Source organism: Rhamphochromis sp. 'chilingali', assembly GCF_963969265.1.
Source record: "Rhamphochromis sp. 'chilingali' genome assembly, chromosome: 8".
Classification (NCBI taxonomy): domain Eukaryota; kingdom Metazoa; phylum Chordata; class Actinopteri; order Cichliformes; family Cichlidae; genus Rhamphochromis; species Rhamphochromis sp. 'chilingali'.
In genome coordinates, this window is record NC_137935.1 from 29,093,994 (window position 1) to 29,110,039 (window position 16,046).

Consider the following 16,046-nt stretch of genomic DNA (forward strand, 5'->3'; position numbering starts at 1 on the left):
CAGAAGTCTGGCTTACACAAGAAAACACTCTGTAACCCTCTACAGTGAGTTAGGGATTTTCTTACTGGTTAAATATTCTAATCAATTTATGTAAATACATATTTATAATCTATTATATTGAAAAGTAGTTATAATAAAAATAATATATCACAATGAAAAAGACAATATTAGTAATATTTCAAATTATTTCTATTCATATTTTCTCACACGCCATTGCTGTTTTACATTAAAAATAGTACAGTACATATTTAAAGTAGATTATGATGTTTGGCAAATGTTGCACTGAGACCCCAAAAGGGGTAATTGTTAATGTCAGGCACCAGAAAATGATGTGACATGTTTGAGGATTTTTTGCAATAAAGGTGACATTTATTAACAAGGATATTACAGTTTTTCTCGATTGCTAAAACACATTTCTTGAAACTACGCCTCATATTCTCACAACAGTAAACACAAATCCATAACATCTCACTCAATTTCCCAAACATCCTATTTCCAGGTCAAAATGAAGCTCTACACTCAAAACTATTCACTCTTGCTGAAAAACCAAACTTTGCCCTCAGACATCAAACACAAGCCCTCAAAAACACACACACTACAACAGAGTTTTGCACACTGGTACAATTAATTCAAAACAATAGTTCCAAAACAATTAGGTTGCTTATGGTTCTCCCCTTCAAAAACCTTTTCACATGATAAACACAAAAGACACAACCAATGTATGTACAGTGGCACATTTTTATTCATGTACTATACAGTACAACACACACCAAAAAACATTATTCCACCTCAGCATCTTGTCTTTGGTCTGGGTCAGGCCAGAGAATCTCATCCACATCACAGGCTATATTGGCCCTAGCCAGGCAGCGGGGGTAAAATCCTCTTGCATGCCTGATCCACCCCTGGCATGCATCTACTGATATGTCTAGGCAGGCTTCTTCCATGGCCTGAAGGAGGTGAACACGGACATAAGGTTCTCGGTCATACACTTTCCACCGCCATGCCGAAAATAACTCCTCTATCGGGTTTATAAAGGGAGAGTATGCAGGCAGAAAGATATTAGAAAACCTTGGGTTATTGGTAAACCAGTCACGAACCAGAGCAGCGCGATGGAAGCTGACGTTATCCCACACAACAACGTAGTGAGGCTGCTCTGGCTGTGCTGGTTCCCTGTAGTCCAGCTGGAACATATGTTGTCTTAAACCATCAAGAAAAGCAAGGAGAAGCATAGTGTTATAGGGTCCTAGTACGGCATGGCGGTGGAGTACCCCTCGTTGGCTGATGGCTGTGCACATAGTGACATTCCCCCCACGCTGACCAGGGACATTTACAATAGCCCGATGGCCAATTATGTTCCTCCCCCTTTTCCTTCTTTTGGTCAGGTTAAAACCTGCCTCATCCACAAAGATTATTTCATGGGGAACAGGCCGTCCTTCAGTCTCAAAGATTCTCTGCAAAACACATAACACAGTAGAGTCAATCGGTACCCTGAACCACAGTTCAAGAGTGCTGAAATGGCAGCATAAACTGCCATGCTGTGATGGTACACAATATTTTATACAATATCCAAACTCATACCTGAACATATTCCACACGTTGGTTTTTCACTCTGTCAGAGTTTCGTTCGAAAGGGACTCGGTATGCCTGTTTCATCCGGAATTGATTCTTTCGGAGGATGCGGTCAATTGTGGAGAGGCTGATGGCATTTATGCCTCGAAAAAGATGATCATCCTCAATCACTCTCCTTTGAATCTCTTGCAGGCGGATTACATTATTTGCAATTACCATGTTTACAAGTTCCCTCTCTTGCCCCTCCGACAAAAGCCTTAACCTGCCTCCACCAGGTGGTCGTCTCTGTGTCCTACAAAAATAGAAGCACTCATTACTGTAACTGTCACACATTCGAAGGTTCTGATTGGTGTGTGATAAATTTTGACTCCTAGTGTTTCCACCTGGTTAATTGTGTGCTAATTGAGCTCAAGCTATGCTGACTTAAGTTAACATTATTGCATGCTAGTGCTTTCTAAATGACTACATGGTGTAAGCACTGAAAAATGTAGGGATTTGTGTGTAGAGTTTTGCAGTAACAGTTCACCAAATTTGACTCATGTGTCAAAGCAGGGAATAGTGTTTATAGTTCAGGGAAATGGGTGAGCTTTTTGAAAAATAGCGTTACGGTTTTGAAATTTTAGTTTAAAAGCCTGGTTATAGTGTTTAAGCAATCGAGAAAAACTGTAATAGAACAAAGGTAAAAACCCCGAAACCCCAAACAAAATGAAATAAAAAGAATGTATGATAAAACTAAACAAAATGCAAATTCATCTACCTGGTACCAAAACAAAAGACCACAGTATAAAGAAACATCAAACAAATCTATTTTCCCCCAATAAAGCCTTTAAAAAATATCAGATTCAATCCTTTGACCAAGTACCTACTAAAATGCACAACAAACTGATAATAACAAACCACACTGATAATATGTGGGAACTCCTCTTGGTGCCTTTTGTTGGACAGGCCAAAGATAACACAGTTTAACATCCATTAAATTGTATTTTTGCACCTCAAGGCGATTCCCAAAGACGTATTTGCTACACAGCATGCTGAACTTTTAACAAAATATAAGGAAATGGTACAAGTGGAGGACAAAATTACTAGTGACAGGCCTAAAAACAATCTACAACAGATGAAAGTATCTGAAAGTCACATTGTTATGAGATAGGACACAAATCCAGCAAAGACCTGCCACAGGTCCTGAGAGATGTAGCTGGCCCTTTAGTTGATCCTGCTGTTCAATGAAGCCTCGTCAGGAACGGTCTCAATGGAAGTGACTGTCGAGGAGTCATTCTTAAGAAAGGGAAATGGGAAGAAAAGCCTGAGGTATTCAACATTATACAAGAACTGAAAAATCAGTGGCAACAGGTGTGATGGCGTGATAAATCCAAATGTGAAAATGCTGGCTCAAATCATTGTTGGTGTGTATCAAGAAGGTCAGGAGAGAGGTAAAGCACTGAGAGTCTGCAGACATCTGTAAAACATGGGGGAGGCTATGGCATGGTTTGGGCCTGCAGATAGGCATGTTGGTGATCTTGTCAAAATTAATAAATTTATGAACAAAGAAAAGTACCATCGGTCTTTGTTCCATGGTGCACTACGATCTGGAAAGCATCTGATTGGCAACAGCTTCATTTTTCAGCATGAAAGTGAAACATTGCCAATGCAGTAAAAGCATACCTTAATATCAGAACCTGGATCTCAACATTATTGAAACAGCGTGGGATCATCTAACAGACAACAGAACAAAAGGCAGCCAACATCCCAAGGAAAACTTTGAATGTCCTTCAAGAAGTCTGGAGACCTATTCATGAAGACTGCTTAAAGAAATGACAACAAACCTTAACTAAGAGAGTTTTATATATACAGCTGTGGTCAGAAGTTTGCATACACTTATCATGGGAATGATATAGTAATTTGACTGATATTATTCATGACTGAATTCAGTGTCTTCCTGATGCTGCCACTTTTTTCGCCAAATGAGTAGAGGTCACAGTGCATCTTCTCCAAAATCTGTAACCCAAAAACAACAAAATTAATTTAATGTTCAAAAGCAATGAGTGGTGTCATTTCTTTATTTCCTTCATTGTTAAGAGACACCATACAATCTTTTTATAGGTAGATAAAAGCATCATGTTTCAACACTATAAGAGACTAAAATCTTCTGCTTTCAGGCTGTAAGACTAATATATTCAGATTTTTCAGCTATCGCCATCATTATGGCCAGGCCTTAATTATTATTTTTTTAAGCATGAAACTGACAACAATATTATACCAGACTGTTCTTTAATGCTCACCTTGACAGATGAAAGGTAGTCTGTCATGGCAGTTGGCATCCAGCAACTGAACTTGTTGCTCAGTCAGGATCATCTTTGCACAGTGGTTATTTGAGTCAGCTATGCTTCTGTTACACTCAGGATAAATGTCTTTGGACTTTGAAATCCACATCCACTTCTTATCTTTGCCAAAAACTGAGCGTTCCAGGCCAATCCACACCCCTCGTTGCAAGTCTGTCTCATTTTGCAGGAGACTTTTCACTTCATCATTCACTGTTCGGTTGGTGATTTCAACCAGGGAGGTGTAGTCTGTCTGGCATTGCTCCAAGGCATCAATCCAACTTTTGCTTTCATTGTAGAACTTCAGGTTTGTAACTTGAGACAAAAAAAAAAAAGAAAGAAAGTGACATTTAACATAGGCTAACACTACAACAGGCCACAGTTTCCTGCTGTCTCCTTATTTATGCAAAGCTCTGCTGACTCACCCTGATAGTCAGGAATGTTTTGTATAGATTAAAGTATTGAGTCTAAGGCATTATAATATATTAACATATACTTTAATTAACAAGGTAAATGACTGCTTCCAGGCTGAAATATAAAAAAAATTCCACCTGATGTAGCTGTACTCCTTGTAGGGACAATAACATTGCAGGGTTGATTTGACGCTGCACATAAGAAAAAAAGTAAAAATGTAAGCTTTAAAAACATATTTCAGTTTTACAAAAGAAAAAAAATGTTGTAACTATACAGTTTTTTATTTGTGTTTTTTTGTTTTTTTGTGTTTTTTTTTTTTTTTTTAGGAAAGGTTGATTATGTTAAAAAAAAAAGTACTTGCCTGTCTGAGCATCTATACAGACACTGATATTGTATTCTTCATGAACATTTTGAAAATGTATCTTTACTGTTTTTTTATCTGGCTTAGACACTGAGATGTGTATCTTTCTTCTGTTTTTTCTTCTGAAAGAAAATTACAGAACTGTTTAAAAAGCATATGACAAACATGATTTTATAAGAGATAACACATCTGCATCTTCTGCAGTATTTTATTTAAAAAGCTAAGTGGACAAAAAACATATTTACCCTAGATTACAGTTAATGGTAGAGGTAACTCCGCAACGTCCACAAATTTTATTATGACCAGAAACCTCTACACACCCTGCAGAAAACATAACAAATGAATCTACATGAAGAGGCACTGCAGGCACCTTTAGAAATGTCTGTGGCACTTCAGATGTTGTACTTGCTGAATGAATTTGTCACAGCAAGTATACTTTAAAATCCATTTGCTGTACACACTTCTTTATTACAGGAATAAAATAATTTTTAAGCTACTAAAATACTGTCAATAGACAAATATGCCGTGAAGTTGAGATTTCTTACCATTTTCTACCTCCACAGACAAAAGAAAATGGTCTGTTTTGTATGTGATTTTAGGACATGTGTTAAGATAGTCCGTCATCCCAGTGCTACTGAGTTTAGTGGCTTCCAGTGTGACTTGGTTGACTCTGGGATCATCACATTTAAATTTCCAAATCCACTTGCCAACTGTGCAATTGCAATTTTGTGTAATATTCCATCCAACAGTGCACAGATCACAGGGAGTGATTTTGATTCCTCCATCTGGAAAGTCTCGTATGGCTGAAACACAGGGCAGCAGGCTCACTGCTGTAACACAGGAAGATCACATCAGGTCTGAGTACAGTTTGCGTTTAGTTGTTTGCTAAAGTGAGACTTTTCTTCTTCTACAATAAATATACAGTAATTCATAGTTTTAAGGAAAATATAAAGAAAAACATGTGCAAAAGTCAATATTTTTGTAACTACTCTTTTTTCATTGTCCTTTCATCTATTTTCCTTTTTCCAAAACGTTCCCATGCCATAGAAAGAGCCAAGCGATGGGATCAGTACCACTGTCTGTTAGATCTCTCTCAAAGTGCACATTTATTTATTTATGTATTTTAAAAACATCTTTGTTTTATTATATATAGATACATTTGTTTGTTTAATGCATTGGTAAATAAAATGAATAATATAAAGAAATAGATACTGGCAAACAAAAATCTAGGGTCAGATAAAATACAAGAAAAAAGAAACAAAATGTGCCATGAAAATTACAAACAAATGATCTGTCATTCACATACTTTTGAGAGATGAATGACGGTGATAAAATGTGTTAAAATGGATCTGCATGGCTAGATCCAGAGTAATTATAACCTTTCAAGCAATGTTTTAAATTATAAGTAGTTACTGTTTTAACAATGAAAAGTAATTTAGGTACATATCTAGCAGTAATGATAGAGTAATCACATGTGCCATGGTCTGTAACATGCAAAAAAAAAGTAGAAAATTGAGTGCTAATTAATCATCATATCAAGAGTTTATTTAGTTTATTTATGAAGTTTATTTCAACTTCAGTACTTACAGTCTTTGCAGAGATCTTTGTTAACTGTAAATATCAGGTAAATATCCAGAGTGTTTGAAGAAACCTCCCCACTGTCCTCTGGCTTGTTGCTCAAGTCCAAAACGGAAATTCATGGAAATGTCAACAGGAGTGACTTTGCATTGCTGATTATATCATCATGTAAATGTGTTCCCATCCTCCTCAAATCCAATAATGAGGGTTTTTTTTCCCTTTAAGGTACTGTGGATGTGCAATATTACAAATTTAATAAGGTGAACCAATTTGATTGATTCAGAAGAAGATTTAAATTTTATACTGTATCTTGCTTAAGAAAATCCATACAGCACAAAAAAAAAGTTTTTTGTTTTTTGTTATTATCCATCCATCTTCATCCGCTTTATCCGGGGCCGGGTCGCGGGGGCAGCAGCCTAAGCAAAGAGGCCCAGACCTCCCTCTCCCCAGCCACCTCCTCCAGCTTATCCGGGGGAATACCAAGGCGTTCCCAGGCCAGCCGAGAGATATAATCTCTCCAGCGTGTCCTGGGTCTGCCCCGGGGCCTCCTCCTGGTGGGACATGCCTGGAACACCTCACCCAGGAGGCGCCCAGGGGGCATCCTTGTCAGATGCCCGAACCACCTCAGCTGGCTCCTTTCGATGTGGAGCAGCAGCTGCTCTACTCTGAGCCCCTCCCGGATGGCCGAACTTCTCACCCTATCTCTAAGGGAGAGGCCAGCCACCCTTCGGAGGAAGCTAATTTCTGCCGCTTGTATCCGCGATCTCGTTCTTTCGGTCACTACCCACAGCTCGTGGCCATAGGTGAGGGTAGGGACGTAGATCGACCGGTAAATTGAGAGCTTCGCTTTTACACTCAGCTCCCTCTTCACCACGACGGACCGGTGCAGCGTCCGCATTACTGCAGCTGCAGCCCCAATCCGTCTGTCGATCTCCGGCTCCCTTCTCCCATCACTCGCGAACAAGACCCCGAGATACTTGAACTCCTCCACTTGGGGCAGGAACTCATCCCCGACCCGGAGTGGGCACTCCACCCTTTTCCGGCTGAGAACCATGGCCTCAGATTTGGAGGTGCTGATCCTCATTTGCGCTGCTTCACACTCGGCTGCGAACCGTTCCAGTGCGAGCTGGAGGCCCTCACCCGATGAAGCCAACAGAACCACATCATCTGCAAAAATCAGAGATGAGATTCTGAGGCCACCAAAGCGAAAGCCCTCCGCCACTTGGCTGCGCCTAGAAATTCTGTCCATAAAAATTATGAACAGAACCGGTTTTTTGTTATTATGTTAGTTTTAATTGCAAGTGTTCAGTAATCATCATGACCCCATAAATGAATGCACAACATGCTAAATCTCGCAGTGGTTGCCCTGAAAGTGTAGTTGTTAAACTATGAGGACTTTCGAAGGACTTCTTTGCCACGTTAGCTTAAAGCGAGTTCTAACGCTTCTCTCAGCTCTGAAAATATTTAGATTTCATTTGTTGTTATTTGTTTCTATTTGTCATTATTATCTGGTCCTTTTATCAGTGTGGTCCCATTTCCAATCAACAGCTAAGTCCACATTAAATTTTCCATGTAATGAGTTGAGAAAAATGTCCCTGTTTCCACATTCAGTGGTGTTAGAGGTAGATCGTATGCCTAGTCAAATAGGAAGCAAATATATCCTTATCAGTTTTGATGTTACAAACAAATGTATCACATAACCAGGGTACACTGGAAAAAAGCCTCTTTCATGTTATGAATGACCAGTTCATCCATCACTACATGATTTCTGTTGCTGAACTGACTTAATACAATATGTTTAAATAAATGATGCTGACTTTTGACCTTTAGGGATCTGATAGTTTACTATACTTTACAGAGATGTGAACAGATCTATAAAACAAACTATGTTTAAAATATTCTATTTTTCCCCTCTTGCAAAATTTAAGATCTGTGTCTAAGCTGTTCCATGCACAGTAACATATAACCACTTCATGTTCTAAATCTACTAATAAAATGTACACTCCTTGCAACAATCTCAATGGTAACAATGATAATAAAAACAGAACTGCACTTATAACCTTTATTTCTTCTTTAATAGTGGCCAATATATTCATTTATATTTATTGGAAGCATTTAAAGTATCTGTACTCTGAGTTGGCGGATGGGATTAATATTTTTTCACTTTGTCTGATTCATCCCAAACATGTTCTATCAGGTTGAGGCCAGCATTAAGAGATCCTTTCACTGGAACAAAGGGGCTGAGCCCAACCCCTAAAAAACAACCCTACACTATGATCCACCAAACATTATACTTTGTACAATGCAGTAAGACTAGTACCATTCTCTTTGCAACTGCAAATGGTTGCCTCAGGAAAGGCATCTGATTAAAAGCTCATCGTCAAGAATGAGACTGCCATAATAGATTGGTGGAGGCACGCCCACCACCAGTGCTGTCGGCCAGCAGGGTGTTGGTGGACACTATGACACGGTTAGCTAAAGACAAATGCAAGGAATAGGGTGAGATGGAGACAGATGATCCACTGTGGTAACCCTTAAAGGGAGCATCCCAAGAGACATATTTATATCTTTGTATGTCACAGAAATCTTATATACAGTCTGGTGCAACTAAACATGACACAAACAACTAGAGCCTGAACTGGATCAATATCACTTGAAGTATGAGTATTTATTTTGTTGAGCTATTTTAATAAAATTCAGAAAAACAGACTTACAAGTGTACCTATAACCAATAAGTTTCCTTGGTAACTTTGGATAATGGTCTAATCTGATAGAGATGGATTATTTTTAGTAATTGCTGAATTTGAAACTGTTTTCAGAAGCATGTGTCCATAAAAGAAGAAAACCTCACTTGAAGTGTGAGAAGGTTGATTTACAGTAACTTTAACTCATTTTGTGGTGGTTTGTTTCTCTACTAGCTTGTTGGTGGATCTCACACAACACTGTCTCACATTGTGACAGAACAACATGGTGTGTTTCTTACATAAACACACAAATAGGTGTCCACTCTTCTTTTAAACAGTACGAACAGTTTAATAATTATACATTTTAATAAACGTTCTCTTATGGAAATGCATTTTTCTTTAAGTTTTGATTTAACTTCTTTTTTGGTTCTTCTAAATTAACAGATGGTGCAAAGGATGAAAATCTGAAGACTGGTTCATTCACAACAACACAGACGAAACACAATTTATTTTAAAAATCATCGTCCGTTAGGACTTCTTTTTACAGGCATCTTTAATTTTTTTTTATTGTATAAATGTTGTTAATAAAATAATTTAAATGATCTGGTTTTTGCTATCAGATTGATCTACATGAGAATTTGTTTATCACACAACAACTTCATTTTGATGGTTAATATATTTGTGATTAATGAAAGTTTAACTACGTAATTTCACTGCTAACCTATAAAACCAAGAGTGCCCAACCGCGGCTCTCGTGCTGTTTGTGGTTGTCTTTTTTTTAATGTGCGTGTTTGCTTTGTTTGTGTTTAATCCGGTATTTTCATCAAATACGCCTGTGCATGTGAAAAAATACCGCAAAGTTTTCCAGTAGGGGCAACATCATTTGAGTATTCAAATTATGTCATGCTCGCTCTCAAAACAGCAGGGAAAAAATGCACAGCAAAAAAAAAATATGAAGAAGAACACAGAATGTTTTTAACAGAGTGGGAGAGTTTTTGTTGTTGTTGTTGAATGTAATGGCAAGTCATCCTGCCTCATATGCCAGGTGTCATTAGCGCATTCCAAAGCTTCAGATCTTCATTCAGCATCACTTCAGCTCAAGCCATGCTAACATCGACCAGGAATTTCCAAAAGGGACTGAACTTTGCAAGCACGAGTTGGTCACTTTGAAAAGTCAGGCAGAAAAGCAGATACAGTTTTTCCAAAAATATACAAAGTGCTCTCTCTGACCTTCAAGCATGTGCTTATTTTAATTTTGCAATGGATGGGAGTTGTGACACACAAAACAAGCCTCAGTTGGCAGTATTTGCATGGTCTGCGTCAAATGAGTGTGTGATCAAAGAAGAACTCCTTGATATTGTGCCATTAAAAGACACACCCCGAGCCATATAGGTGAAAGAAACAATGATGGCTGTGTTTGTGAAAAGCAAATCTGCACATACCGAAACTAATACAATAGCTACAGATGGAGCTACTGCAAAAAAAAAGCTATTCACAAAACAAACTTTAAAAAAAAAAAAAATGTTTATTAAGATTTTGATATAAATGAAAAAACACAAACGGACAACACACCAGCAAGGACAAAAACACAAATAAGGCAAAAGATTACACTGCAGCAACAAAAATACTACTTCAACACTGACAATAAACAGAAGTAAAACGCTGCGATCGATCAAAGAGAACTTTGTTTTAATACATGATCTAAAAAAGGTTGTCACACATCAAAGAACTTACTAAGTTTGCCCTCTAATGTATACCTAATCCTCTCCCTGTGCAGTAGAGCAGTCAGTTCTCTTAGCCACATTTTGAATTGAGGCACAGTGCCAGACCTCCAGAGAGGCAAAACAATTTTCTTAGCAATTATCATTCTGAACAAAACTGTAGTTTATGCAGCAGGGCGGAGGTGTTAAAGATGAAGAGGAAGACTCAAACAATGCAGTTATTGGGTCCGGCTCTAATGTGTAATTGTACATATCAGAAAAACATTTAAAGATGTCCAGCCAATAGTTGGACAATTTGGGGCAAGTCCAATGAGTAAGAGAGCCTTCTCCAAGTTTACAACGATCACATATAGGACTAAGAGAAGGAAAAATCCTGTGCAATTTAGTTTTTTAGTAATGAAATCTGTGAAGCACTTGGAATTAAATTAACTGAAGCCTTGAATTTATAGAACAAGAATGGATCCTACACAGACTCCTCTCACACACCTCATCTCCAATTTGCAAACCCTGCTCCTCCTCCTGTCTTCAAAAAGTCAGATTTACAATTCAAATACTCAGAAAAAGCGTTCACAAAACCAGAAACCAACTTTTCAGAATCCTGGGAACTAAAAATTGACCCCTCTTCCGGAAGAGATGGAAAGTTGAGGACACTCTGACGAACATAGTATCTTATCTGTAAATAAAAGAAAATGTGACGCATGTAATATATAAGTCTTTGAGAGTAAGTATACATTTTTGTGTCTAGACCTCAAAAGAGGCATCTAAACCTGAGGGTAGAAATGCATGATTACAATATATTGGAGTATGAATCGAAGTGTCTGGTAGAGCACAACCTTTTTTGATCCGACAGATTTTAACGCAGTTGTACAAAATCTCACTAGCTAACTGCAGGGGGTACAGAGTGGTTCCCAATCTGCTACCCTGCTCCATAATCCATAATAATAATAACAGATGTGACCCACAGAAACAGTTGGGAAGACAATCAAAAGATCAAACAGTCTTTTGACCAAGCCAATAAGCTCATAATGACAGACCACACTGATAATATGTGCAAACTGCCCTCTGGCCTTAAAGTGGACAGGCCAAAGACAGCACAGTTACAGGCATAAAATAGTATTTTTGAACCAACAAGGTGATTCCCCAAGAGCTGTTAGCTGGAATGCTAGAAAATCTGGACATGGCGAGCGGTGGTTCCTTAACAATATTGAAGAAACCAGACAAATGAAGAAAAGAAGTGTCAGGCCCCTACAGCAGCAGATGAACAGTATTGTGTCATTAAGAAATAGCTTTATGACTCGAGCTTAATGAAGAGCTTTGGATGTCCTTCAAGACGCTTGGAGAACTATTCCTGAAGACTACTTAGAGAAATGACAACAAAGCTTAACTAAGACAGTTACATATAGAGCTGTAGTCAGAAGTTTACATAAACTCACTGGGCATGAATGGTAAGGTAATTTTGTGTTTTTAATGATTTCGTTGATCTTATTTGTACACTTTCCTCCCAGTGTGAATTAGAGAAAGAGAATCCCAATTCATGTTTTTTTAAGTCATTAAAGATGTATGCTATACAATGTTTACACCCTTTCTGGCACATTATTTGACATGTCTCCATGACAACAGTTCAATGTCTAGACCACAGATGCTTTGTTTTTGACTAAAGCACAGGTCCTGCAGTTGTTGATGACTGAATCCAGAGTTTTCCTGTTACTTTGAGTAGAGGTCACGAGGGCCTTCTCCAAGATCTGTAAAAAAAACAACCAAAAAAAAACCCCAAACCGCAATATTAATTAAAAGTTAATAATATCCAAAAATATTCTTTCAGAAGAAGCTTCTGCTTTCAGGCTGTAAGACTAATATTTTACATTTTTGCATCAACATCATTATGGCCATGTCTCTTTTTTAAATGGAAAAAAGAAAGAAAGAAAAAGAAGCAGAAAACTGATAACAGTATTATACCAGACTGTTCTTTAATGCTCACCTTGACAGATGAAAGGTAGTCTGTCATGGCAGTTGGCATCCAGCAGCTTAATTACTTGTAGCTCAGTCAGGATCATCTTTGCACAGTGGTTATTTGAGTCAGCTATGCTTCTGTTACACTCAGGATAAATGTCTTTGGACTTTGAAATCCACATCCACTTCTTATCTTTGCCAAAAACTGAGCGTTCCAGGCCAATCCACACCCCTCGTTGCAAGTCTGTCTCATTTTGCAGGAGACTTTTCACTTCATCATTCACTGTTCGGTTGGTGATTTCAACCAGGGAGGAGTAGTCTGTCTGGCATTGCTCCAAGGCATCAATCCAACTTTTGTTTTCATGGTAGAACTCCAGATTTTTAACTGGAGACAAAAAATGCAAAGTGACATTTAAGATATGCTAACACTACAACAGGCAGTTGTAGTGTTAGCAGTGGGCCCACAACATTTAAATTTCCATATACACTTTCCAGCTGTGCAATTGCAATCATGTGTAATATTCCCTCCAACAGGGCACAGATGATAGGGAGTAAATTTGATTCCTCCATCTGGAAAGTCTCGTATGGCTGAAACACAGGGCAGCAGGCTCACTGCTGTAACACAGGAAGATCACATCAGGCCTGAGTACAGTTTGCATTTAGGTGTTGACCTGTACGTTGGAAACATACCTAGTAGTAATGATAGATGAATCAGACGTGCCATGGTCTGTAACATGCAAAAGAAAAAAAAAAGATAGAAAATTGAGAAGGAATTGATCTTTCACATTAAGAGTTTATAAATAAAACGTTCACCTTCAGTGCTTCCAGTCTTTGCAGAGATGACTGTTAAATATCCAAAGTGTTTGAATAAACCTCCCCACTGTCCTCTGGCTTGCTGTCTTTCTCCAGAATGATAACTCAGAGAAATGTCGGCAGGAGTGACTTTTTATATTGCTCTTTATATTATCATATTTTTGATTAAATAAACACAAATGTGTTCTCAGCTTCCTCAATTGGAATAATGTTGCTTTTCCCCCCTCTAAGGTACTGTGGATGTGCAGCATTACAAACTTAATAAGGTGAATCAACTTGACTGATATAGAAAACATTTGGATTTTAAATGTTGTTTAAATGTTGTTAAAGCAAAAAATCCACAAAAAAAATATTTTTTTGTTACACATTATTATTATATTTGTTTAAATGGAGGTTTTCCTGTGATCAGTAATCGCCTCCAACCTGTTTCATGAATGCACAGCACATTAACTCAGCGTTTGCTCTTAAACTGTAGTTGTTAAAATCTGAAGGCTTGCCTAGTCAAACAGGAAGCAAATATATCCTGATCAGTTTTTATTTTGATCTTATAAACAAATTGGGTATGTAACCAAGGTTTACTGACAAAAGTCTCCTTTATGTCATCAGGTACAGAAACTGGTAATAAATAACCAGTTCATTCACCACCACACGATTTCTGCTGCTGCATTAACCCTCAACTTAATACTTTCAATAACTGACACTGACTTTTCACCTTAAGGAAATCGATATAGTCCCCATTCTATACAGCGATCGAAACAGATCCATAAAACAAACAATTTCAAATATAGTATTGTTTTTCCTCTTGCATGATTTTGACCTGTGCCTACACTGTTGTAAAGTTTTAAGTACACTCAGTACAACAACCCGGATGGTAATTGGACATGTGTAATGACAATACAGTTGAATCCTAATCCTTTATTATGTCGGCCCATTCTTTGTAGCTATAACATCTTCAACTCTTCTGGGAAGGATTTCTGAAGGGTTTAAGAGTGTTCATGTTCATTTCTGATCATGCAAGCAATTGTGAGGTCAGACACTGATAATGGACAAGAAGGCAATCCACCCCAAAGGTGTTCAGGTCGAGGGTCAGGACTCTGTGTAGACCAGTCAAGTTTGTGCACTAGTGTGCAGTCATGTTGGAACAGGAAGGAGCCATCCCCACGCTGTTTCCACAAAGTTGGCAGCATGAAATTGTCCAAAACGTTTTGGTATGCTGAAACATTAATTCTTTCTTACCCACGATACAGTCAGAACAAAACCCAGACTCATTGATCAGATTGCCAGTTGGAGAAACATGATTCATCACTCCAGAGAACACATTTCCACTGCTCTAGAGTCCATTGGCAGTGTGCTTTACACCACTTTATCTGACATTTTGCATTGCACTTGGTGACATAAGGCTTGGATGCAGCTGCTTGGCCATGGAAACCCATTCCATGATGCTCTCTATGCGCTAATCGGAAGGTCGGGTAAATACTTTGAAGTTTGGTAAAAGTTTGTGATGGTGAGTTTGAAGTGTTACTAAAAACAAACAGCTGGACGAATAGTTTGCAACACATTAGTTTAACTGACAACAACATGGTAACATTCTTGGGCATAAAAAGGACAGGTGGACAGATTTCACCCTAGGTGTGTGAATGGCGTCTGTGACAGATTGGTATACCCCACTATCTCTTGAATCAAGATATCGCTGAAATAAACACAGTTTGCATTTTGTTAACTTTACATTTTATTATTAGCACAGAATTAATATTCTTTAGTTTTTTGTTTGAGAGAAAAATAAAATGTTATTTCTTATAACCGCTCAGTTAAATTAGCCAGATATTTAGGTTTTTAATGACAAAAATAATACATCGACTCTTTACATAGAAGCATCTTTGACAAACACAGGTACTTCTGAGAAGTGGTGGGTAAATGGTTAATTTAACAAGGCTTGCAAATGATAGTAACCAAAGCAGTTTTCCTGTGAAACACAACACTACAGCTACAGCATACAAACATACAAACAGCATATATACTGTTATGAGTTCAAATATTGGGGATGGAGACAAGAGAAAAAACCACAATAACAACACTGGTCCGGCCGGGTTAAGTCAAACGATGATTTTACAGTTTTTCTCGATTGCTAAAACACATTTCTTGAAACTATGCCTCATATTCTCACAACAGTAAACACAAATCCATAACATCTCACTCAATTTCCCAAACATCCTATTTCCAGGTCAAAATGAAGCTCTACACTCAAAACTATTCACTCTTGCTGAAAAACCAAACTTTGCCCTCAGACATCAAACACAAGCCCTCAAAAACACACACACTACAACAGAGTTTTGCACACTGGTACAATTAATTCAAAACAATAGTTCCAAAACAATTAGGTTGCTTATGGTTCTCCCCTTCAAAAACCTTTTCACATGATAAACACAAAAGACGCAACCAATGTATGTACAGTGGCACATTTTTATTCATGTACTATACAGTACAACACACACCAAAAAACATTATTCCACCTCAGCATCTTGTCTTTGGTCTGGGTCAGGCCAGAGAATCTCATCCACATCACAGGCTATATTGGCCCTAGCCAGGCAGCGGGGGTAAAATCCTCTTGCATGCCTGATCCACCCCTGGCATGCATCTA